The 25,891-nt window shown below is 42.2% G+C and overlaps 1 long non-coding RNA gene across 1 annotated transcript in view; it reads right to left on the bottom strand.

The window, feature by feature from the left end:
* Window positions 1-10,351: 10,351 nt before the first annotated feature.
* Window positions 10,352-25,891, bottom strand: part of LOC137320503 (uncharacterized) — a 28,442-nt gene continuing 12,902 nt past the window's right edge. Inside the window, exons 2-4 of the long non-coding RNA XR_010962560.1 lie at window positions 23,371-23,535; window positions 23,199-23,282; window positions 10,352-10,966 (exon numbers count right to left, since the gene is read on the bottom strand). This is a non-coding gene — a long non-coding RNA (uncharacterized lncRNA). The remainder of the gene's footprint in view (window positions 10,967-23,198; window positions 23,283-23,370; window positions 23,536-25,891) is intronic.

Genomic DNA, 25,891 nt, shown 5'->3' on the forward strand with positions numbered 1-25,891 from the left:
GGGTGGTGTGCCAGCTGGCGGTTTATATAATGATAACCACTTACCTTCTCTGTACAAATAGAATCATAGAAGTTACAACATGGAAACAGGCCCTTCGGCCCAACATGTCCATGTCGCCCAGTTTATACCACTAAGCTAGTCCCAATTGCCTGCACTTGGCCCATATCCCTCTATACCCATCTTACCCATGTAACTGTCCAAATGCTTTTTAAAAGACAAAATTGTACCCGCCTCTACTACTGCCTCTGGCAGCTCGTTCCAGGCACTCACCACCCTTTGAGTGAAAAAATTGCCCCTCTGGACCCTTTTGTATCTCTCCCCTCTCACCTTAAATCTATGCCCCCTCGTTATAGACTCCCCTACCTTTGGGAAAAGATTTTGACTATCTACCTTATCTATGCCCCTCATTATTTTATAGACTTCTATAAGATCACCCCTTAACCTCCTACTCTCCAGGGAAAAAAGTCCCAGTCTGTCTAACCTCTCCCTATAAGTCAAACCATCAAGTCCCGGTAGCATCCTAGTAAATCTTTTCTGCACTCTTTCTAGTTTAATAATATCCTTTCTATAATAGGGTGACCAGAACTGTACACAGTACTCCAAGTGTGGCCTCACCAATGCCCTGTACAACTTCAACAAGACATCTCAACTCCTGCATTCAATGTTCTGACCAATGAAACCAAGCACGCCGAATGCCTTCTTCGCCACCCTATCCACCTGTGACTTCACTTTCAAGGAGCTATGAACCTGTACTCCTAGATCTCTTTGTTCTATAACTCTCCCCAACGCCCTACCATTAACGGAGTAGGTCCTGGCCCGATTCGATCTACCAAAATGCATCACCTCACATTTATCTAAATTAAACTCCATCTGCCATTCATCGGCCCACTGGCCCAATTTATCAAGATCCCGTTGCAATCCTAGATAACCTTCTTCACTGTCCACAATGCCACCAATCTTGGTGTCATCTGCAAACTTACTAACCATGCCTCCTAAATTCTCATCCAAATCATTAATATAAATAACAAATAACAGCGGACCCAGCACCGATCCCTGAGGCACACCGCTGGACACAGGCATCCAGTTTGAAATGTGTTTCAGCAGGTGTAAACCAGTGATTGTATTGCAAAACAAATGCCTCGGATTTCCTTGGCACTTCTCCCACTCTGCCACTGTAACTACAAAACAACAACTTGCATTTATATAGCGCCTATAACATAGTAAAACATCCCAAGGCATTTCATAGAAGCATAATCAGACAAAAATTGACAGCGAGCCAAGAAGGAGGTATTAGGATGGGTGACTAAAAGCTTAGTCAAAGAGGTAGGTTTTAAGGAGCATCTTAAAAGTAGAGAGAGCGTTGGAGAGGCGGAGAGTTTTGTGGAGGGAATTCAAGAGCTTAGGACCTATATAGCTAAAGGCACGGCCGCCAATGATGGGGGTGTGAGGGATACACAAGAGGCCAGAGTTTGAGAAACGTAGAGTTTTCCTTCAGCGGAATTTGGGTGGAAACCTCGTTTATATGCGTAGATTGGATTTCCCCCAAATTTCTGTTGAAGCTGTGGTGGCAGAACAGGAGACGCCCTGAGCAAGTTCCCAGCGAATGTCTCCTCCTCTGCTCTGTGCTGAAGCCCTGCCAAATCTCTCACTGCCTTAACACCAGGTTTATTATTGCCATTTTGGCTGAGAGGCAAGCATGAGTAAATTAGCATATTTGCTTTAATTGGTGCTTAATCCCTCTTGGTGCCAGAAGGAATTTTGAGAGCATGAGCAAAAATGCTCTAATACCCTGTTATTGTTAATGCATCAAATTGCTACACAGTAACACACACTTTAGGGATACTTTTCCAGTGGAAACAGTTGGAGAACCATGTGCAGCACGGCCCTGAAATTGAGCTGAGGCTCCCTGCCAGATGCGTGAAGTTGAAAAATGACCTTTTTTGTGCATGTGTTAGCTGTAACTCACGAGTAAATCCCCCTCCCCCACCCATTGCATTCTTCAGAAAATTCTGTTTTAAATGGATTCCGAGGAGGATGGATATGCTGCACATGATATGATAGAAGTGTTTATGATTATGAATGGACGGGACAGGGTAGATAGATGCACATGGTTTCCAGTAGTTGAGGGGTCAAGAAAGAGGGGCCATAGATACAAGATTAAATGTAAGACATTTTTAACAGAGGGCAGGAGAAACCTCTTCACACTGAGAGTTGCAAGGCTGTGGAATTAACTTCCAGAGTTAGTGGTTGATGCAGAAACTATGTCAACAATCAAGATTAGATTGGATAGGTGGATGAAGGAAACGGAGTTGAAGGGATGTGGGAACAGGGTGGGTAAATGTGATTAGGACTATTTACTTGCGTTGAGGGTGTACACCGACACGGACTGGTTGGGCTGAAAGTCCTGTTTTGTGTTGTAACTTTTATATATTTCTATGTACATACATTTTTTTTAATCTTGAGTTAGTTTACCTTTGTAAATGATGTTGTTCTTGATATGTAACTGTACCAGCTCCTGGGTATTAAGGGTATAAATTACTGTTGGCGATGTTATTGTGTGAACACTTATTGTGCTTGTACCAAATTGCTCTCTCTGCTGCTTTAACAAAGGTAGTAACCAACGTTAACATCCCTGTCAAAATAGCCACTGTTAAAAATAGCAGAGAGTCATTTAGTGCGTGCTTTAAGTATCTGTATGATGACACTGCCAACGGTAATTTCTACATCTTAATGTAATATTTTAGGAAGCCATGAAAGAAGATTTTGTGTTAATAAAATAGGCAGCTCCATACCGAAATACATTAACAGAGTACATTAAAGTTTATAGTCCATGATTTTATTTTATTTTTTAGTAATGGTGTTAAAAAATTGTGCTTCATATCATAAAATTACCTTAGCTACGTCAAATAAAATACATCCATTTTATTGCCTTCTTTTTACAATGGTATGAGGACAGCTGCAGCTGTCTGAGCGGTGTCAATCCCAACACAAGCCATTTTGCTTTTTTAAGATCACCATTTAACAAGTTTGAGCCAAATTTTATGAATAAATCTGACCTGTTGCTGCTGAATTGAGGAAATTACATCCCCATTTTATCATTAGATTCAAGAAAAGACCCTTAAGATACAGGTACCTTGAGAGGACTCTGTGCTTTAATATTGGCACAATGCATCATGTGGAATAGCTATTGATGAACTAGCCTGGTGGGTGGCTTACCCCACCCTGGTCTCAGGAGGAAGTATGGTGGTGCTTATGTATGTCAGAAGTCCATGTAAATTTAGTATTTGAATACACAAATAGCAAAACACACTGATGTGCACTGCTGATTAAAGCACCATTTATGAGCTCTGGTATAATTGATCAATATTAGTGTCATGTTAGCATTGAAACTAACCAAGATAATAAAAGTCAGGCCAATATTTTCACACAGTTGACTTTTTTTTAATTGCTAACTGGATATTAGTATTGCATGGATAGGTGTGGATCAAAAATATAGATGGGAGATTTTACACCATTAAATACATAACAATGCTAATTCATGATTTTCTAATTTAGTTCAACCAATTATTTTGTTGGTTGGCTTTCAATTTTTTTTGGTGGGCCTAGGAGGAGCAGAGGTGTTTTTCCTGGGCCCCCAAAAAAAGACTCCAGCCCACTGTCAGTCTATGCGTGGTTCTCAAAAAAGGAATGGTGAGAGAGGAGAGAGCATAGTTATGAAACAATGATGTTTTCCAGGATTTTGGAAAGACAGGAAAGGTTAGAGTTGTAGAGAATGGAGGGGTTGAGGAGGATTTTTGAGGAGAGGGATAATGAAGGACATAGGGACTGTCCCAAAGGATAGATTAATGATGTCAGCAAGTAACTGACTGAAGAGATGAAGTTAGATGGTCATAAGCTGTGACAAGAAAGGTTGAGGAAGCAAGTGGTGAGCTTCATGGATGCGATTAGTGTGCTGAAGGGGAAAATGCGAAAGAAACCATGGAGTACTGGAGGGGCATGGGCTTGGTTGGGAAGAGGGTGAGTTGAAAATTGAGGGGAGCAGGTGAATAGAGGGGAACCAGAGGAGGCTGTATGCGTGGCCTTAATTTAGGACGTGAAAAGTACAAGAGCTCCTCATATTTTGTGTCTGAGATTAGGACAGGGAGGTAGAGAAGGGAGGTCGGAAGAGATGGTTAATGATAGAGAAGTGAAATTTGGAAGTGTTTCTGCTCTCCATGATCTTGGCATTTTTAGCCATGGACAGGGAACAACAGTAGGGTTTGAGGTGGTCCAGCCAGATCGGATACTGAACAGCTAACTTGTGTCTTGTCAAGTGTGTTCGAGCTTACAGATGCAAGTTTGAGGCCACAGAAGTGGCTGGTGTATTGGGGGAAATGACGTGGGAGATCAGCCAGGATCTAAAGATGGACAGGTCGACATCACAGATGATAGTGCAGGCATTAAGAGCGGGAGATTGCATTTAGAGAGAGAGTTGGGAGTTGTTTGTTCCAAGGACAACAAGTGATAGTAAAGCGGTTTGGGATAGGGCAGGGCATCTGTAAGAGAATGGGGATGAGAAAGTGGTTGGAGCAAACTCTGTTAGTGAGACAGCTTGTAGGTCTCGGAGTCACTTGGGACAACAAGATCTAGGGGAATTAATTTTAAGCAAAACGAGCTGGGAAATGTCCGTTTTTTATCCCCTACCCTACCTTAGGTCATACTTCAGCACACTTACTAGATAGTCACAGAGTATTGCCAGACGTCATACAGATGGCATGGATGATTGCCTGTCTCTCAGCTAGACATCAGGCCTATGGCTCAAATGGCTACAAAGGGAGAAAATGGGAATCATAATAAATAAATACAAATCCTCGCTATTGAAATATTACTTCGCTGCAAAGCAGGAGATTTGCATTATGTCACAATGACTCTGCTGTCATTTTCTACAGCAAATAGGAACTCAGTGCATGTTTTAAGCTGGTAATTTAATGCCATGAACTGATTCAGGATAGCACTTAAGTGAATCACAGAGAGCGATCGCATTTAATTTGGATCATCTTATTCTGAACTGAATATTATACTGCTGGATATAAATGTAACTTTATAGGTTGGACTTCAGAAGTGATCTTTTGTATTATTTGTAGCAAAATCATACATGTTGTTTGACAATTTTGCATTAAAAATGAACAGATAAATTCTTTTCTCCAGGTAGGACATAATTGGGCTCAGTGGTGATGCTTTCATAGTTGAATAGTCATTAGACACTCAATACTGGCATTAACCCATTTATTTTAAATGGTTCATAAGATCATAAGATAGTTGTGGATGAGATAGGTCATTCGCCTATTTAAATTCATCTATTCAAAAGGATCCTAAAGTCCTCCCATTGTAGCATCCAATTCTTTCTTAAAGGATTCTGGGATTTTTGCCTCCATTATTCTATCTGGATAGTTGATCACTCTTTGGGATAGATCTTGACTTTGTGCAATAGTGTAAAACAGGTGATAGCAAGTCAGCAGCCCATTTTGCATCTTTCCTGATTTTTATTTCCACTGAGGTTCACTTCGGGCTGAACCCCCAAAGAAATTGTTTTCCAGGGTGATTTTTTAATTGCCCTTATAGAGGGGACCAATGGGACTCTCAGTGGGATGTTTTCAGTTGGGTGGGAGGGGAGGGGGTGCCAGATACGGCAGCCTCTGTCAAAAGTACTGGCCTTCCCGGTCAGGTGGGTGCCCGAGATGCACCCCTTGTTGTACAGGAGCCCACTAGCAATATTAAAATGAGGCGACCTTCCCCTGGCCCTGTATAGTTTAGCAGGGTCATCATCAGCCAGTGCATCCTGACAGTTACACCGGGATGTTGGCCCCAAGGATTTTCAGGCTCAAGACTCTTGTATGGATATATGATTGGATTTTAAAAAGGCCCTAGAAGTTTAGGGCTTTCTTTGATGATCTATAAGTGGAGGCGAGTATTTTGGTTTATCAAAGCAATGTTTATTTCTAAATTACCTTGATAATTTTTTAATAAAATGTTACAAAGAGCTGTCTTTCTAAATATTTTCTAGCTATGGCAAGCTTTAATCCATCATTTTCAAGTAATTGGTAGACATGATCGCACAAGATCTAGCTATTAATGCTCCGTCTCATTTGGGACACCAGCTGGAAGGTGAGTTGGTAAAAGCAGCAGCACAAGACTCCAGAGAAACTTAAACAAACAACATTTATTGAACTTCTAAATTATTTACAGAGTATCTGACCTTTTGTGCTAAGCTCACACACACTCCTCAGTTTTACCACACAGCTGATGATTTCTCCAGTCAAAACAATGCAAGCTTTCAGTTATATTTTTTTCTTTGCAAATTTGTTTCTAATGCATCTAATTGTTTTTTAAAGGTTAATGTGATGGGTGAGAACCAGTACACTTTCAGAATAAAAACTTCCAACGTATAACATCAGTTTAGAATAAGAATAAGTAAATGAAGCTGACACAAGACATGAATTGTAAAAAACGCCATTCAAGCCTTTCACAAAGCATTTTGTACCACCCGATGTAATTTCTTGACAGCAACATGTACACAGTTTCTTGCTGCCCTTCAAAGGTAAATCACACAAAACTACAGAATGCCTATCTAACATTAAAACTGCATTATTCACCTTATGCCTACAGGATCATTTCTGAGACAAAAAAAGTTCTGCTAGCAGACTGCTATGGTTTATTTGAGGTTACAAAATCACAAAAATTTAAGAGAGCTCCCCTCGTGAAAACAATAGAGTAGACTTGAAATGGTGACACTTTTTGTCACTGAGCAAGTTGCTGGTGGAGACTTTAAAAGGCTGTTCAATCCTCAGTCTGTGCTGAGTTAGCTGTTCCATTTGTGATGGTCCTAAGTGCCCCTCTGTGCCTCAGGGCTGGGGGAGGGGGTGGGGGGATGGGGCAATAGAAAAACAGGATTCCTGCTCTTGGTCTTTGTTCAGTGACTCCTGCTGGAAAATCTATATGTATGGACTTGGGACATTGAACGTAGGTATAATAACAATTTTTACAAGTGTACTTTAGTGGCAACTATCCATTCACCACAAATGTTTCCTAATCTGAATTTGGTTTATCCCAGAGAATGTCATGGTCTTGTACATCTGAGATCATCCTTTCCTGCAGAAACTGGAAGATTCTTCTTTATGGATCTGTGATCTGTGAGAACCTCAGATTTTTGCTCGTTTTCTTTCGGCTTTGGTCCTGGTCTTGAGGTTTAAGTTTCTTCTGTAGGCCTACAATGTCCCTATGAACTATACTAATGGAGTTAAATTTCTTGGGAATTTTTTTACCAAATATTAGTTTTGCACCATGGTTTAGCTTGATCTTAACCTTACCAAAAAATACTCTTTATTCTTCATGACCTCCTCTGCAAGAAGCTCTGCATCTGTGAATTTGGCTTTTCTCTACACTTTGCTTTTAGTGTCTTGTGAACCTGAACTCCCTACAGTCTACACTTTTTCTCAGTTTATTTTAATTTTCTATTGCTGCACAGGAATCACATAACTCATATATTTATACATATATTCTTAGAGGTTTCACAACAGATTCCTAAAAATGTTCTAGAAAGCATAGATTCTGTGGAATGGTTTCACTTTTCTGTAATGTAATGGAACTTTCCAGAGTGAAATGAAGAAAAATAAACTTTGGAAAAGTATACTTTACTTTTTTTTCCAAAAGTGTCATTTACGTAATATTTTATATTCTATAAACACAATGCATTACCGATTCATATGCCAACACATTCTTTGTGTTCAGATTTCTCCCCTATTTATATTAGTTCTGCATTTGGAAGCAGTGCTGCAATATGAATGAGGTAACCTCTGAAGGCAGGGAATACTAGTATTACACAGAAATTACAACATGAAAGCAGATTTTTCTTCACAACCAATGTTGCTGTTTATCCTCCTTGTAATCAGTAGTCCTATTCCAAGTGCTGCCCTGTTCCCATGTCCTTTTATCCCCTTTGCTTCAACCATTTATCTGTCCTATTCTTAAATGTTGACACGGTCTCTGCTTCAATCACTTAACACCAGTAGTGCATTCCTTACCCTCACACTCTGTAAAAGATTTATCCTGCTCTCTGTCCTAAATTTCTTATCTTTAATCTTGTATCTATGTCCCCTCAATCACTGGAAACAATCTGTTTCATTCCACCCTCTCCCATCCCCTCATAATTTTAAAACAGATCTGTCAAATCACCCCATAATCTCCTGTGTTGTAATGAAAACAACTCTGATTTTTTTTAAGTCTTTCTTCATATTTGTATTTCCTTATATCAGGCAAAATTCTAATTATTCTGTGCTGCACCTTCTTTATTGCCTCAATATCCTTCTTAAAGTGTGGTGTCCAAAACTGCGCACAGTACTCCAACTGTGGTCTTACTAAAGTCTTATATAGATTCACCATTGCATTTCAACTTGTAAATTATATACCGCTTGCCATAAAACCCAGTATGCCAATTGCTTTTTTATGGCGTTATCACTTTGCTTTTAGTGTCTTGTGAACCTGAACTCCCAAATCTCTGCTCTTCCACCTTCCCCCATTCAAAGTATTACTTGTATTTTTTAAACCAAAATGTACCACCTCACACTTACTGATATTGAATTCCACCATTTTATCAATATCCCCTTGCTCCTCAGAATTATCTACCATGCCTCCTATTTTAGCATAATTTGCAAATCACTCCCTCTAGCCTATATCCAAATCATTGATATGCTGCCTTGAAAGGTGATCTCATTTCCAAGGCCAAAGTATTTCCACAGCAAAGATAAGTGACAACCACTGGCATGGCTTACTGTTGGGGACGTCATTATATTCTGGCCCCTCTCCCATCCCATTTAGGCTAGCAATGTGATTTAAACATTGCTGGCCTGTAAAAACAATTCCCCTGACAAGCTTATATGTGTACAAATTTTGTTCCGGTGTTGCTGAATTTTTCCCATAGCATGAACAGATCAAATCTGACACAATGGAAATTGGATCATATTGCAGAACTGCTGCAATATAAATGGGGTAATAAATGCATAATGGAGATTATCATGACCACCCACCAGTATACTTGGTTACTTATGTGAAGAAACTGGTTACACCACACACTGCATCTCACATAAAAGATGTCAAGCAAATGATATATTAAAATGAGAATTAGATAGCACCTTTGTTTATTTTAATTTTGATAACTATATGTAATACTAAAACAGATGATCAAGGTGAATGAGCCAAAGAATGCTCTGCCTTCTTCTTATAGGAGGGCTGACTTCATTTTTTGACATCTTTTTTACTGTTTTCAACATTTTGTTTTCAACCTTATAAAGCTGTAAAACAATGAAGGATAAATTAATAGTGGCATTTAATAGCCTATTATCCTGTGGTGCCGATGGTAATAAATGGAGAGATATTCTTCCCCATTTCGTTTTCCTTCCTGTTTCAAATCTAAATATGTCAGTCATGAGTTGGGGCCTCCCTTAAACATATTTCTGCTGGAGCTCCAGTTCATACCAAGTTTCCAACTTTATGTAACTATAAACAAAGTCACTGATGTTAACATTGTAATTACAGGGTACTGCTTTCAAGGAACAATAGCTCCTTTTAAACCCAAGAGACAGCATTCAAACAATCACGCCCTTTACCTTAGTCCTCTGACTTTGCTCAACATCGTTGCAAAGTTCAAGATATTTATAAGCATTAAGCACAAGATAGGGTTGAATAAAATCAACAACCTCTCCTTTGTATGTGTACCTGACAATTATTTTTCAACAGATAAAATATCTTTTAGAATATTTAAAGGATATTCTTTGTCTGCCCATCAAGAAAAAGTTTGCAAACCCTGGCCCTGATTTGAACCTATTCCGCCCAGCGAGAAGGGAGTGGGTTCTGGTTGAACGCACGTTTTACACCCTATCCGATTTGACTCTCCATTGAAGTTAATGCAGAGTAAAATCGGGTGGGGTGTAAAACGAGCGTTCAACCCGAACCCATCGGGCGGTCAGGTTCAAATCCGGGCTAGAGTTTAGAAAATTTTTCTTGATGGGGAGACAAAGAATATTTCCCACAGTAACCTAAGAACCTGAAAAATTATGGAAAGACTATTGGCCCCTGAAGTAGTCACGATCAAGTGGCTCAGTGATTTATTTAGATGACAATTACATCATTCAAATACCGGTGTTTGAAATAAGCAAAAAAGATATTTGCTAAAGAATTAAATCAGGGCTCCTTTAAGAAGAGAGCAGAATATCCAGTTCAATGTTCCATCCATTTCATTCATCTGTTTTAATATTACAAATAATAATTATTAAACTGAGTATAAACAAAAGGTTTTATATAATACAGATTCCGGACACATCTGAAGGTCAAGTGTTTCTTAAACCACTTAATCAGACACAAATGTTTTTCTCATGCTAAGTGTTTCTGCGGCCAATCAGTTTATTTTACCAAGCCTTTGAGGTTGCCTTGAGATTGCAATAGCTCAGCTGATGAAGGCCAGGACTCAGGTTAATGACTCATTTGTGTATTGAGCCTTAAAAAAACATATGCAGGGTTGGTTGACACAGTGCAATACAAGACAACTATTTGCATCAAGTGGTTTAGGGATGATGAAGAAAGCAGAGGAAAGACTGATTGGGACAAGAGTGGGAGGTAGTTCAAAGTTCACAAAGAAGTGATCAAGCTTTATTAAAGTCCTCTGAGGAACACTTTATTAGAGGGTACTGTGACAAAGATAATGCTTTCCTGTTATACAGCTCTCCTTCAATCTTAGACATTAATTATGAAATGAGTGATGCTATTCCAGACTCATCGTGCCCCACCCCAAGTCGTTGCATATAAACACCAGCTGGACCTTTTTTTACCCTCTGGCTGTGAGATGTATTCTCTGCAGTGACTGCTGAAAGGCAGATAGTAACTTGAGAAATCTGTCACATCCCCAGTGAGCCAGAGCAAGCAGGCTTTGCACTTCCTATAATAGGGAGGAAAGAAATGGAAACTATTAGCTAGTCCTACGGAACGCATGGTTAGTTTTGTCAGTTAGTATACTGCACTATACACACTAGAGGTTTGAAACCAATTTATCTGTATGCACATAGGGCAGAAAAAATGATTTGCATCAAGCTGGTTTAATCTTAACCTTGAGATGGTTCACAATAGGAAGTTTAAACAATGAAGCAGTCTGCATTCATCTATGAACAAAAGAGATTTCAATCTGTTGAGATCACTATTTTTGCAGCTTACAGCCAGGGGATTGATGCACAGGCCGATGGGTAGCGAGCCCGGGGGCCCCAGCCGAATATGGGGCCCCCGGTAAAACGCAGGAGAAAAGGCATACAACCATCGGATCAGTTTCATTTCATCATAGTATATTCTGATGTAATTCACTTTATTATTAATGCAGTGTGTAAACATTCTGTGGGCCTATTTATTCATGTATTTTACTACACATTCATCTTATAATGAATCAGGGAGGATTTGGGGAGGGCGCCATGCGGGTGAGTCCCCAATGTTCTCAGTGCCCAGGGCCCCTACATTTCCTAATCCGGCTCTGTTTACAGTAAAGTGATTTTTTTCCTTGATTTCCTCCTCAAAAATGGCTCACTTAAAAGCAAAAATATTGGATATGTTCTATTATTTAAAGATTTTAGCCCCGATTTTAGCCCCGATTTGAACTGAAAAATAAGAAGGGAGAGATCAAGAACTGAAAAATAAGAAGGGAGAGATCACTTTGATAGGATTGTACTACAGACCCCCAAATAGTCAACGGGAAATTGAGGAGCAAATATGTAAGGAGATTACAGACAGCTGCAAGAAAAATAGGGTGGTAATAGTAGGGGACTTTAACTTTCCCAACATTGACTGGGACAGCCATAGCATTAGGGGCTTGGATGGAGAGAAATTTGTTGAGTGTATTCAGGAGGAATTTCTCATTCAGTATGTGGATGGCCCGACTAGAGAGGGGGCAAAACTTGACCTCCTCTTGGGAAATAAGGAAGGGCAGGTGACAGAAGTGTTAGTGAGGGATCACTTTGGGACCAGTGATCATAATTCCATTAGTTTTAAGATAGCTATGGAGAAGGATAGGTCTGGCCCAAAAGTTAAAATTCTAAATTGGGGAAAGGCCAATTTTGATGGTATTAGACAGGAACTTTCAGAAGTTGATTGGGAGAGTCTGTTGGCAGGCAAAGGGACGTCTGGTAAGTGGGAGGCTTTCAAAAGTGTGTTAACCAGGGTTCAGGGTAAGCACATTCCTTATAAAGTGAAGGGCAAGGCTGGTAGAAGTAGGGAACCTTGGATGACTCGGGAGATTGAGGCACTAGTCAAAAATAAGAAGGAGGCATATGACATGCATAGGCAGCTGGGATCAAGTGGATCCCTTGAAGAGTATAGAGATTGCCGGAGTAGAGTTAAGAGAGAAATCAGGAGGGCAAAAAGGGGATATGAGATTGCTTTGGCAGATCAGGCAAAGGTGAATCCAAAGAGCTTCTACAAATACATAAAGGGCAAAAGGGTAACTAGGGAGAGAGTAGGGCCTCTTAAGGATCAACAAGGTCATCTATGTGCGGAACCACAAGAGATCGGTGAGATCCTGAATGAATATTTCACATCGGTATTTACGGTTGAGAAAGGCATGGATGTTAGGGAACTTGGGGAAATAAATAGTGATGTCTTGAGGAGTGTACATATTACAGAGAGGGAGGTGCTGGAAGTCTTAACGCGCATCAAGGTAGATAAATCTCCGGGACCTGATGAAATGTATCCCAGGACGTTATGGGAGGTTAGGGAGGAAATTGCGGGTCCCCTAGCAGAGATATTTGAATCATCCACCGCTACAGGTGAGGTGCCTGAAGATTGGAGGGTAGCAAATGTTGTGCCTTTGTTTAAGAAGGGCGGCAGGGAAAAGCCTGGGAACTACAGACCAGTGAGCCTGACATCTGTAGTGGGTAAGTTGTTAGAGGGTATTCTGAGGGACAGAATCTACAGGCATTTGGAGAGGCAGGGACTAATTAGGAACAGTCAGCATGGTTTTGTGAGAGGAAAATCATGTCTCACGAAATTGATTGAGTTTTTTGAAGGGGTAACCAAGAAGATAGATGAGGGCTGTGCAGTAGACGTGGTCTACATGGACTTCAGCAAAGCATTTGACAAGGTACCGCATGGTAGGTTGTTACATAAGGTTAAATCTCATGGGATCCAAGGTGAGGTAGCCAATTGGATACAAAATTGGCTTGACGACAGAAGACAGAGGGTGGTTGTCGAGGGTTGTTTTTCAAACTGGATGCCTGTGTCCAGCGGTGTGCCTCAGGGATCGGTGCTGGGTCCGCTGTTATTTGTTATTTATATTAATGATTTGGATGAGAATTTAGGAGGCATGGTTAGTAAGTTTGCAGATGACACCAAGATTGGTGGCATTGTGGACAGTGAAGAAGGTTATCTAGGATTGCAACGGGATCTTGATAAATTGGGCCAGTGGGCCGATGAATGGCAGATGGAGTTTAATTTAGATAAATGTGAGGTGATGCATTTTGGTAGATCGAATCGGGCCAGGACCTACTCCGTTAATGGTAGGGCGTTGGGGAGAGTTATAGAACAAAGAGATCTAGGAGTACAGATTCATAGCTCCTTGAAAGTGGAGTCACAGGTGGATAGGGTGGTGAAGAAGGCATTCAGCATGCTTGGTTTCATTGGTCAGAACATTGAATGCAGGAGTTGGGATGTCTTGTTGAAGTTGTACAGGGCATTGGTGAGGCCACACTTGGAGTACTGTGTACAGTTCTGGTCACCCTATTATAGAAAGGATATTATTAAACTAGAAAGAGTGCAGAAAAGATTTACTAGGATGCTACCGGGACTTGATGGTTTGACTTACAGGGAGAGGTTAGACAGACTGGGACTTTATTCCCTGGAGAGTAGGAGGTTAAGGGGTGATCTTATAGAAGTCTATAAAATAATGAGGGGCATAGATAAGGTAGATAGTCAAAATCTTTTCCCAAAGGTAGGGGAGTCTATAACGAGGGGGCACAGATTTAAGGTGAGAGGGGAGAGATACAAAAGGATCCAGAGGGGCAATTTTTTCACTCAAAGGGTGGTGAGTGTCTGGAACGAGCTGCCAGAGGCAGTAGTAGAGTTGGGTACAATTTTGTCTTTTAAAAAGCATTTGGACAGTTACATGGGGAAGATGGGTAAAGAGGGATATGGGCCGAGTGCAGGCAATTGGGACTAGCTTAGTGGTATAAACTGGGCGACATGGACATGTTGGGCCGAAGGGCCTGTTTCCATGTTGTAAACTTCTATGATTCTATGATTCTATAACCCACCCGACGAGAACGGGGTGGGTTTGAGTCGGATGCTCGTATTATACCCAGCCCGATTTTACGATCCATTGGCTTTACATTTACTGCGGATGTATGCCAAACCTTCACACAACTTTACAGCATAAATTCATTGTAACACAACATAGCTGCAAGATTCATAGCCATTTACCAACACACAAGATGGACTGCAATTTGGGCAAATTTCTGGCAGTGTGTATGTGCTGCTTCGACTTGCAACATCTGAAGACTAGTTCCCTGGTTGGATGACAAATTGGCATAAAATGCAAGGGAACTGACCCCAAATTGGAGGAGGGAGACATTACAAACCCTTGACTCCCTTAGAGGAGCTATCCTGGACATTTTGGGGTAGAAATTCAGGTGCGCTAATGTTTGGGTGCACAGTGGGTGCAGGGTACCCTGCAGCTGAATATTGAGGTCTGAGGTGCCCTCGATATTGGTCCTCATTTCACCAAGCTGGCAAGGTACGAAGAGCCCACAGCTCACAGCGGCCTTCAGATAAGTGAGGACCGGGGTCATGGGGGGATCATGGCCGGGAGGATCAGGGAGATCAAAGGCCGGGGGGATCAGGGAGTGGTGGCCCACGTTCTTTAAATGGTTGCTCTTCCCGATCCCACATTCAGGTAAGTGTATTTCAAATACTTACCTTGTTGGTGACAAGAGGCCCCACGGCCTGCTTCTCCTGAGTTCAGTCATCTGCCTCAGGGCAAACCAACCTTGCAATGAGGGCCTCAAACAGACGTTAGGCCACTTATTTCCATATGCAAAGGTCCTAATGCCTGTTTCAAGTCATGGGCACTGGACTCCAACTTTTTTGTCCTTTCCCAATATGGTGGCCGGCACACTTTTAGACAGAAATATGCAAGCGCTTCGTCCCCACCATATTGGGGGCTTAGTAGGTCACTTAACACCCAAGAAACAGGCACTGCACTGCCAAATTTATAGGCCATAATATATTAAGAACATGGAGAGAATAAAGAAAGGTGAAGCAGTGGGCTTCCTTAAGCTCAAGTCTAGTACCAACTGGTTCTTATGTCTGGCTTTGCTCATTCCCACACCACCACCAACAACAACTTGCGCCTTTAACATAGTAAAACATCCCAAGGCACTTCACAGGAGCGTAATCAAACAAAATTTGACACCAAGCCACATAAGCAGGTAACCAAAAGCTTGATCAAAGAGCAAGGTTTTAAAGAGCATCTTAAAGGAGGAGAGAGAGGTAGAGAGGCAAAGAGGTTTAGGGAGGGAATTCCAGAATTTAGGGCCTAGGCAGGCGAAGGCAGGGCCGCCAATGGTGGAGCGATTAAAATAGGAGATGCGCAAGAGGCAAGAATTGGAGGAGCGCAGGGATCTCGGAGGGTTGTAGGAGGTTACAGGGATAGGGAGGGGCGAGGCCACGGAGGGATTTGAAAACAAGGATGAGAGTTTTAAAATCAATGCGTTCCCAGACTGGGAGCCAATGTAGGTTAGTGAGCACAGGGGTGATGGGAGAACACGACTTCGTGTGAGTTACGATACGGGCAGCAGAGTTTTGGATGAACTCAAGTTTATGGAGGGTGGAAGATGGGAGGCCAGCCAGGACAGCATTGGAAAAGTCCAGTCTGGAGGTATCAAAGGAATTGATGAGGGTTTCGGCAGCAGATGATCTGAGGCCGGGGCGGAGACGGGCAATGTTACGGAGGTGGAAGTAGGCGGTCTTGGTGATGGAGCGGATATGTGGTCGGAAGCTCAGCTCAGGGTCAAACACAGGCATACACACAGTTAGTATATTGTAATGTTAGCTCTGTTTAAGGATTTTTTTTCATTTGTTCATGGAATGTGGGCGTCGCTGGCAAGGCCAGCATTTATTGCCCATCCCTAATTGCCCTTGAGAAGGTGGTGGTGAGCCACCTTCTTGAACCACTACAGTCCGTGTGGTGAAGGTTCTCCCACAATGCTGTTAGGAAGGGAGTTCCAGAATTTTGACCCAGTGACGATGAAGGAACGGCGATATATTTCCAAGTCGGGATGGTGTGTGACTTGGAGGGAAACGTGCAGGTGGTGTTGTTCCCATGTACTTGCTGCCCTTGTCCTTCTACGTGGTAGAGGTCGCGGGTTTTGGAGGTGTTGTTGAAGAAGCCTTGGCGAGTTGCTGCAGTGCATCCTGGGGATGGTACACACTGCAGTCACTGTGCGCCGATGGTGGAGGGAGTGAATGTTTAGGGTGGTGGATGGGGTGCCAATCAAGCGGGCTGCTTTGTCCTGGATGATATAGAGCTTCTTGAGTGTTGTTGGAGCTGCACTCATCCAGGCAAGTGGAGAGTATTCCATCACACTCCTGGCTTGTGCCTTGTAGATGGTGGAAAGGCTTTGGGGAGTCAGGAGGTGAGTCACTCGCCGCAGAATACCCAGCCTCTGACCTGCTCTTGTAGCCACAGTATTTATATGGCTGGTCTAGTTAAGTTTCCGGTCAATTGTGACCCCCAGGATGTTGATGGTGGGGGATTCGGCAATGGCAATGCCGTTGAATGTCAAGGGGAGGTGGTTAGATTCTCTCTTGTTGGAGATGGTCATTGCCTGGCACTTGTCTGGCGCGAATGTTACTTGCGACTCATCAGCCCAATGGATGTTGTCCAGGTCTTGCTGCATGCGGGCATGGCCTGCTTCATTTTCTGAGGCATTGTGAATGGAACTGAACACTGTGCAATCATCAACGAACATCCCCATTTGTGACCTTATGATGGAGGGAAGGTCATTGATGAAACAGCTGAACATGGTTGGGCCTAGGACACTGCCCTGAGGAACTCCTGCAGCAATGCCCTGGGGCTGAGATGATTGGCCTCCAACAATCACTACCATCTTCCTTTGTGCTAGGCATGACTCCAACCACTGGAGAGTTTTCCCCGATTCCCATTGACTTCAATTTTACTAGGGCTCCTTGGTGCCACACTCGGTCAAATGCTGCCTTGATGTCAAGGGCAGTCACTCTCACCTCACCTCTGGAATTCAGCTCTTTTGTCCATGTTTGGACCAAGGCTGTAATGAGGTCTGGCGCCGAGTGGTCCTGGCAGAACCCAAACTGAGCATCGGTGAGCAGGTTATTGGTGAGTAAGTGCCGCTTGATAGCACTGTCGACGACACCTTCCATCACTTTGCTGATGATTGAGAGTAGACTGATGGGGTGGTAATTGGCCAGATTGGATTTGTCCTGATTTTTGTGGGCAGGACATACCTGGGCAATTTTCCACATTGCCGGGTAGATGCCAGTGTTGTAGCGGTACTGGAACAGATTGGCTAGAGGCGCGGCGTTGGAGCCAACATTCTTATATTTGCTCCTTTTCTGCCATTATAAGCATAGACGAGCAGCCTGACAGCAATGCCAGTAGTTCAGAATATGACAGCACCTCAAAGTTTGCTGTGGCCCTCTTACTAACATTTGCACAGCTACACTCACCCTGAAGGATGCAATTAGTGAGCTTCAAAAGGAAGCACTGAGTTAATCACAATTTTATAGTTCTAAACTGATGGAAAATCACGCGACACTTAATTTAGATCTATTATGGTATTTAACTGAAGCTCTTGCAGTTTTTGTACATGAGCAATTTTTGGCCAGCCTAAAAATCTGGTAGCAGATCATGCATAGTGCAAAAATAGTGGAGATCCAGCAATGTGGACCTTTGCTTGATTTTCCATCCCCCAGTCACTTGTCCCAAAGTGACTGCTTTGAGTGTTGGTTGAGGGATAATGTTGGCCAGGGCACAGGGAGAACTCCCCTGATCTTCTTCAAATAGTGCCACAGGATCTTGTATGTCCACCAGAGAGGGCAGGTTGGACCTTGGTTTAATGTCTCATCTGAAAGACGGCACCTCCGACAGTGCAGTGCTCCCTCAGTACTGCACTGAAATGTCAGCCTAGATTATGTGCTAAAATCTCTGGAGTGGGGCTTGAATCCATAATCTGACTCAGAGGCAAGAGTGCTGTCACTGAGCCAAGGCTGACACCAGAAATAGGCTGTTCTTGTCTGTTCCCGGAACTGAGTGCCCAAAAACTTTCAGAGATCACCAGATTCCTGTAAATTTTAAAAAAAACTTTTCTCCATGAAATATTTAGCAGGAAGAATTTCACAGATTTCCCAGTAGATCAAGAATCACATACAGAACTAAGAGCAGTTTCCTGGATATTCCCTGCTTGGATCTGTTCAGACTGGGTGACTATCAGAGGTAAACACAGCTTCAATTGTGCTGATGTATGGCAGCTCACAAAAACGTGAAATTACTGAGCATGAACATAAAACATAAAGCATAGAACGACCAAAGTTCCCTCGGTCCATTAAGCTTGCTGTTTCAAACAGATGCTGTACAATTTGCACTAATATGGACTCCATTGACTGTTGAATCAGTTCAGGATCAATTGGGTCAAAAGCAGCAGCTTCTAACAGATTCAAATGATTCTTTAAGTAGAGCAACATGTAATCACAAAAATTCATACCATATAAGATTAAATAACTAGAATTTATATTATTCATTATAAGATTAACATTGGCACTATAAACAATGTAAACATTTGGAAAAATTTAATTACATTTCTTTCAGTCCTTAACATTCCCAAATCAAAAAGTGTAAAACTAAACTAAAAATAAAATGAGAATTACGAACGAGATTATTAAAGTCTACATTAATATTTAGGTTGTATGTTATTTTTATGCAATTTTGATTTCATACTCACAGATTAGACTTAACGGATTAACGTTAGGTTTGAGGAACAAATAAAGACTTCAGCTCTAAATGATAGATCAAACAAGTTTCATAAAAAAATAATGACTATGATAAGGCTTTTTTAAAGAATGCTCAAAACTTCTAGTAACATGGTTCAAAGACATAAATGATATCTGCTCAACTGAGTGAATATGATAGGTGGCCTTCAGCTGCAGACTTTAGTCAGAATGCTTGCTGGAGCCAATCTGCATGCATCAAATACACTTTGTGTTTTTATTAATTTATTTACCTTCAGGAAATTAACATTTACTAAATAATAAAACCGTTTGCAGTTGCTGGTTGGGGGTCGAGGGAGAAGATAACAATGTCACACATTCTATTAGCAACTGTTCCTGTCACAAAGCGTTGAAAGTGTATGTAAATTTTTAAAAATTAAACTGTTTACAACACAGCAGTGAGAAGCGAGTATTTGGGGAACGGCTTGTTGAAGACATGTTTTATCATTTTAAAATCAACTAATAGTTTGACACACACACACATTAAAAAAAAAGAAAAAGGATCTTGCAGCTTTAACTACAGTCTTTAATTCTCAACAGCGTTAAACAACCAAATGTAAATCATTCATGCAGCTGGATGTAACCAATCCGATGCAGAGAGTGCAATTAATTGCGGTTCTTGGATGCAACTGATAATCACATGTAGAAGCCGTGTTGAGAATTAATTAGGAAAGGGCCTTAAAAGCAGCAGGGAGTAACCAAGTGACCTTTATTCACAGCCAGTTAAACATAAGTGTGACTAAAAATGTCACAATGCACATCAGAACCTTAATACTGATTGCCTAGATAGAAAATTAATAATTTAGAGGCACAGTAAGAATAAATATCCGCTGACAGAGATGAAGGTGCTGCATTTCTAACATTCATCTATCATTCAGCACCGCTTGCATTTGGAAATTGAGAATTTTCACCACCAAGGAACACAATTAGTTTTATGACCCAGCATGACTGCCTTATTTATACCAGTATGCTCTCACTCATCCAGGAGTAAAAGAAGCTCCCATCAGCACATCTTGAGAACCGTTCTGCTCAGGATTTTAAAAGCAGCCTAATTAATCTTTTATTAGCTAATTAATTTCAAGCTTTGTAGGCACAACAGGTACACAATCCAAAGCATTGAGAACTGCGAAAATGTAATGTCTCAAAAGAATAATTTCTAGATAAATATTTTTAGCTGTCGGTGTGTGTGTTTTGTTTCTCTCCCTCCGTCACGTTCTCTCTCTTACCACTCTTCATTTTCATTGGCCCTGAACGGGAATGAACTGCTGATATAAAATACTCCACAACACAAGGGACACCAAAACCATTTGGGAGGAAGGTAATGTGGTAGTGTACCAATTACAGATGAGACAAATAACCTTGGATTGCTTTGATCTAAAGAAGGTCAGGACTGCTTAACTCATTGCCACATCCACACTTTACACTCTTTTCCTGTCTCACCTGTTAACTGATGTCTCTTACCTCATTTCAGGCTGGGTGCATCCAGCAGGGATTATAGACACTGAAGCAAACTAGGTAGTGTAAACTACTGCCCTCTCCCAATAGAATATTCATCTTTCTGTCTTGCCATGTGTTTCAAACTAGCATGATACAGTATCAGCACATCAGTGTATACACAGGTCTTGTTTAATATCGATGATGTGGAGATGCCGGTGATGGACTGGGGTTGACAATTGTAAACAATTTTACAACACCAAGTTATAGTCCAGCAATTTTATTTTAAATTCACAAGCTTTCGGAGATTTTCTCCTTCCTCAGGTAAATGTTTACCTGAGGAAGGAGAAAATCTCCGAAAGCTTGTGAATTTAAAATAAAATTGCTGGACTATAACTTGGTGTTGTAAAATTGTTTACAATTGTTTAATATCAGCATCAGCCTTTGAATTCTCAATTGTGTATGGCACTGTACTGCCCAGAGGTTGTCCTTTTCTTTGTCTAAGTAGCAATGCACTATGACCTGTGGGTTCGTCGGATTGGGCAAGGCCACCATGACGACGATCAGGCAGGGCACTACTCACACTTTTTTCTCGACCCAATTTTTCCGCTCCTCTCCTGAAGGCATTAACTTGCTGGGGGTACAATATCCCAGGTGACCATTATTCACAGAAAAGCTTTGACAATGGATGTTAGCAAGCTATTTGACTGCAGGGACCATCGCAGCTGAGCTCAATCCTGCCCTCACCTAATATGTGCACTTCCAGAATGGTTCACTAGATAGTGATCGGGACAGGAAACCGGGATGATTCCACTCCCCCCCCCCCCCCACCCACCAACCTAAGGGCACTGAGGCTAATTTTAGTGCTGCTAACACAGCTGCAGCTGAAATCAGCTATCTCAGAATAAACCAGGGATCAAACCTGGGGCTTAATCTGAATGCTTCAGCTGTTCACTGGATAAACTCACTGAGCTATCAGGAGAACCTTATACTATTTGTTTTAATCAAGTGCCTCTCCCTATTATCCTTCCCTAGATACTGCACCTTGAGCACATAACCTCAGATGACACTTCAGTGCAGTCTGAGGTAGTGCTGCACTGTCAGAGATGCTGTCTTTCGGATGAGACATCAAACCGAGGTCCCGACTGCCATCTCAGGTAGACATATAAGATCCCAATACACTATTTTAAGAAGAGCAGAGGAGTTCGCCCCGTTTCCTGGCCAATATCCATCCCTCAACGAACAGCACTAAAAAACAGATTATCCAGTCACTTAGCTCATTGCTGTTTTTAGATCTTGCTGTGTATAAATCAGTTACTGCATTTCCTTACATTACAACAGTGACTACTCTTCAAAAAGTACTTAATTGGCTATGAAGCTCAAGTTCTTTATTTCTTTGCGCTAGCAGCCGGACATTCCAACCTCGACTTAGCTGGAATTAAAAAACAAATGGCTTTTATATGTGGGGTGGTGCCCACTGGTCACGGAAGGTGTCCAAAGAAATGGCAGACATTACATTCCAATGTTTCCAAAACTACACAGGCACGTACCTAAGATGTGAACAAAGGTAACTTTCTTGACGTAACTACATATCTGGACTTATTAATGGCATATCTTGCAAAGCCCAGAAGCTCACCCATCAGGAGGTCCTCTGACCTACTTACCCTGCGCACTGGGTGACTAAAAATTAAACAGTGTTAAAGTGCAGTTCAAGCAAAAATGTAACCTCATTGACAGGTTTATCTGAACTGACTCTGCGTGAATCAGTTGGATAGCTAGCCTGCGGACCTGTGCTCATCTCTAACCTACATATACACTGCACACGCACTACACAACTTTTTTTTTCATTGTTAATGAGAGAGACAGCTGATGGTGAACAAGGATGAGTGGATAAAGTAGATCTTTATTCTATCACGATCCTGTGTGTATATATGGGGGGGAGGGGAGCTCATTTGCTTCTCCTTTCCTCTTTCTGCTTAAATTGCACTTACTGATCCTCCTTAATTTTGCTGGAAGGTATAATTTTGACAGTTAGCTGTAAACATCCCCTTTAATTACGTATCTCAAATAACAAAGTAGATCATTTGCAAAGCCAAAAGATTAGATGCAGTGGCTGCTTTCTAAAAATTCCCCTTTTGCCAAGTATCAGCACGCAGCTGTCGTCGCATGTATGGTTACTGAAGCTAAACTTGCTGATACAACCGTTTGCAGCCACACTGTTTGAATGCAAATGTTTTGGAAACTGCCTGATGAAGCTTGTTTTGCAAGCAGGGGAGAATTTTGCCAGCAGCCTCTCAGGGTTATGCGATACAGGTGCCAGGTCCAACAGGGGCTGCGTTTAGTCTCTCTCACTTTTCCTCGGTCAGCTGCAATCATTTTCAGGAGCTATTAGTTTTGTATTTATGCGCAAGCACCGATGGGATGAAAAGTTCAGTGAACAGGAAAATGTTGCTGCTTGGATGCATGTGCGACAGGTTACTTATTGCCCTGCCTTTCACAGCAATTTAGCAGTAACCTGGGTAACAGATACAGAGATGTAATGGGATCACACACATTAGAAAGGAGGGAATGCTAACACCAGAAGCAGGCCATCTGCTGACTTATGTTCTCAGGGCTGTTTGCTTGCTAAGAGCTTCTGACAATTGTTGTACTTTTATGTAAATCAGTCCAACTAAACCACAGACCTGCCCTAGTTTGATTTTCCCTGGCGATTTTGCTTGTAATTCCATTGAAAAAATATAGATTGGTTCTTGATTAATTAAAGTAACCTTTGGGAAGGAAAGAAAAAAAATTAGATTGAAAAGTCTTATTTCAGGACTTGAAAAGTAGTGAATGATAATATTTTACTCAGCTGACTATGAAGGGAGAAGTTGATCAGGATACATAGGCCCCTTCAGTGGCCAGGAATTTGCCTTGGAGATGCTCCCGCGTCACTGGCGTAACTTCACCGGAAGTGCGGTGGAAACCTGGGATGGAGGCGGAGTGGCAGCTGCTCTGAGGAAATTCCCAGCCGATTTCTATCTGATGAGGAAATCAGTGTGATTGTGAAAACTTGTGGCAAAACTAAAATCTGTAATTTAATGGAGTCAGTGTCCTACGAACCACAGCAAGACATCATTAGGTAACTTTCGCTGGCAGGGCACTGTTGATTAACTACAACTTACATTTATATATGCAAAAACATCCCATTGTTCTGCACAGAGGTATGATCAGACAAAAATGGATGCTGAACCAAAGAAGGATTTAGCAGGAGGGATGAACAAAACCTTGGTCAAAGAGGTGGGTTTTAAGGAAGACTTTAACGGAAGAGAGGGAGGTAGAGGACCAGAGTGGTTTATGTAGGGACCATGAGGTCTAGACAGCTGACAGCACTGGTGGGGCAAAGGCAGACGGTGGGGCTGCACAAGACATCAGAATAGAAGGAACAGAGAGTTCTGGGAGGTTGTGCGGCTGATGAAGGTTACAGAGATAGGGAGGGGCAAGGCCATGAACAAATTTAAACATAAAAATGAGAATTTTAAATTGGAGATGACATGAGTGACGGGTGAGTCGGACTTGGTGTGGGATAGGATATGGGCAGCAGAGTTTTGGATTAGTTGAAGTTTACAAAGTGTGGAGGATGGGAGGAGAGCATTGGAATAGTTGAGACTGGAGGTGATAAAGGCATGGGTGAGGGCTCCAGCAGCAGATAAGCTGAGGTGGGGACAGAGACGGACGATGGAGAGGTGGAAGTAGGCAGTCTTTGTGAGGGGGAGGATATGGGGTCGGAACCTCAGCTTGGGGTCAAATAGGACGCAGAGAATGCAAACAGTCTGGTTCAGCCTGAGACAATGGGGAGGGAGATAGAATTGGTGGCAAGAGTATGGAGTTTATGGTAGGGACCAAAGACAATGGGCTTCGATTTTACCAACCTTTAACTGGAGGAAAATGCTCCATGGTCACAATCACAAAAGATGTTATTTGTGATTTTGATTGGGGTTGTTTCAGTACTGTGGCTGGGGTGGAAAACAGTTTGGAAAGATTCAAACATGGAGTTGCAGGAAAGTTGGGTACAGATTTGGGAGGAAACAACACATTCAAAGACTTTGGAGAGGAAAGGGAGGTTCGAGATGGAGAAGAAGTTTGCAAAGAAAAAGAGAGGTCAAGGGTGTTTTTTTTGAGGAAGGGGTGATAATGGCTCTTTTGAAAGGGAGGGGGCAATATCTGAGGAGAAGGAACCATTTACAAAGTCAGCCAGCACGGGGGCCAAGAAAAGAAGTTGGCTGATCAACAGTTTAGTGGGGAATAGGATCAAGGGAGCAGGAGGTGGATCTCATGGACAAGATGAATTCGGAGAGGGTATGAATGGAGATAGGAGAAAAACTAGAGAAAGATGCAGGATCAGGGTTAGGACTGGGGGGGAGCCAGGGGAGAGGATTGGATTGGTGGGCAAGGGGCGGGGTGGGAAGTAGCAGAGGCGGCAGAACAGATGGTTTCAAGCTTAGCAACAAAGAAATCCATTAGCTCCTCACACTCGTTGGAGGTGAGGGTGGAGGGGGAAAAGGAGAGGGGTTTAAAGAGACAGTTGGTAGTGGAGAAAAGAAGCCAATTATCGAAAAGAAGGGGATTATCTTTGCTGTCCATGTGATCCTGGAGGAGTGGGCAGTTTTGGCAGAGGAGAGTGAGGTCCAACAGTGATTGATGTTGCTAGAAGTCTATCTTTCCATGGAACACTTTATATTTCTTTCCAGCAAAATGCACTCACAGGCACATGTTTGTGGCCCAGAGTATTTTAAACCCCAGGCCTCATCTGCATGCTGCTGGTCAGTCACCTTCTCCAATTGTTCTAATAAAAAAGACTACGCGTAATGTACAACAACCACAACTTGCATTTATATAGTGGCTTTAACGTAGTAAAACATCCCAAGGTGCTTCACGGGAGCGATATTAAACAAAATTTGACACCGAGCCACATAAGGAAATATTAGGACAGGTGATCACAGTGGTAGATTTTAAGGAAGGTCTTAAAGGAGCAGAGAGAGGTGGAGAGGCAGAGAGGTTTAGGGAGGGAATTCCAGAACTTAGGGCCTAGACAGCTGAAGGCAGGGCCATCAATGGTGGAGCAATTAAAATCAGGGATGTGCAAAAGGCCAGAGTTGGAGGAGCGCAGAGATCTCGGAGGGTTGTACGGCTGGAGGACGTTACAGAGATAGGGAAGGGCAAGGCTATGAAGGGATTTGAAAACAAGCCTGAGAATTTTTAAATTCGAGGCGTTCCCGGACCAGGAGCCAATGTAGGTCAGCGAGCACAGGGGTGATGGGAGAATGGGACTTGGTGCGATTTAGGATACAGGCAGCAGAGGTTTGGATGAGTTCAAGTTTATGGAGGGTGGAAGATG

The sequence above is a fragment of the Heptranchias perlo genome, chromosome 4 (assembly GCF_035084215.1).
Source record: "Heptranchias perlo isolate sHepPer1 chromosome 4, sHepPer1.hap1, whole genome shotgun sequence".
In the NCBI taxonomy this organism is placed as follows: Eukaryota; Metazoa; Chordata; class Chondrichthyes; order Hexanchiformes; family Hexanchidae; genus Heptranchias; species Heptranchias perlo.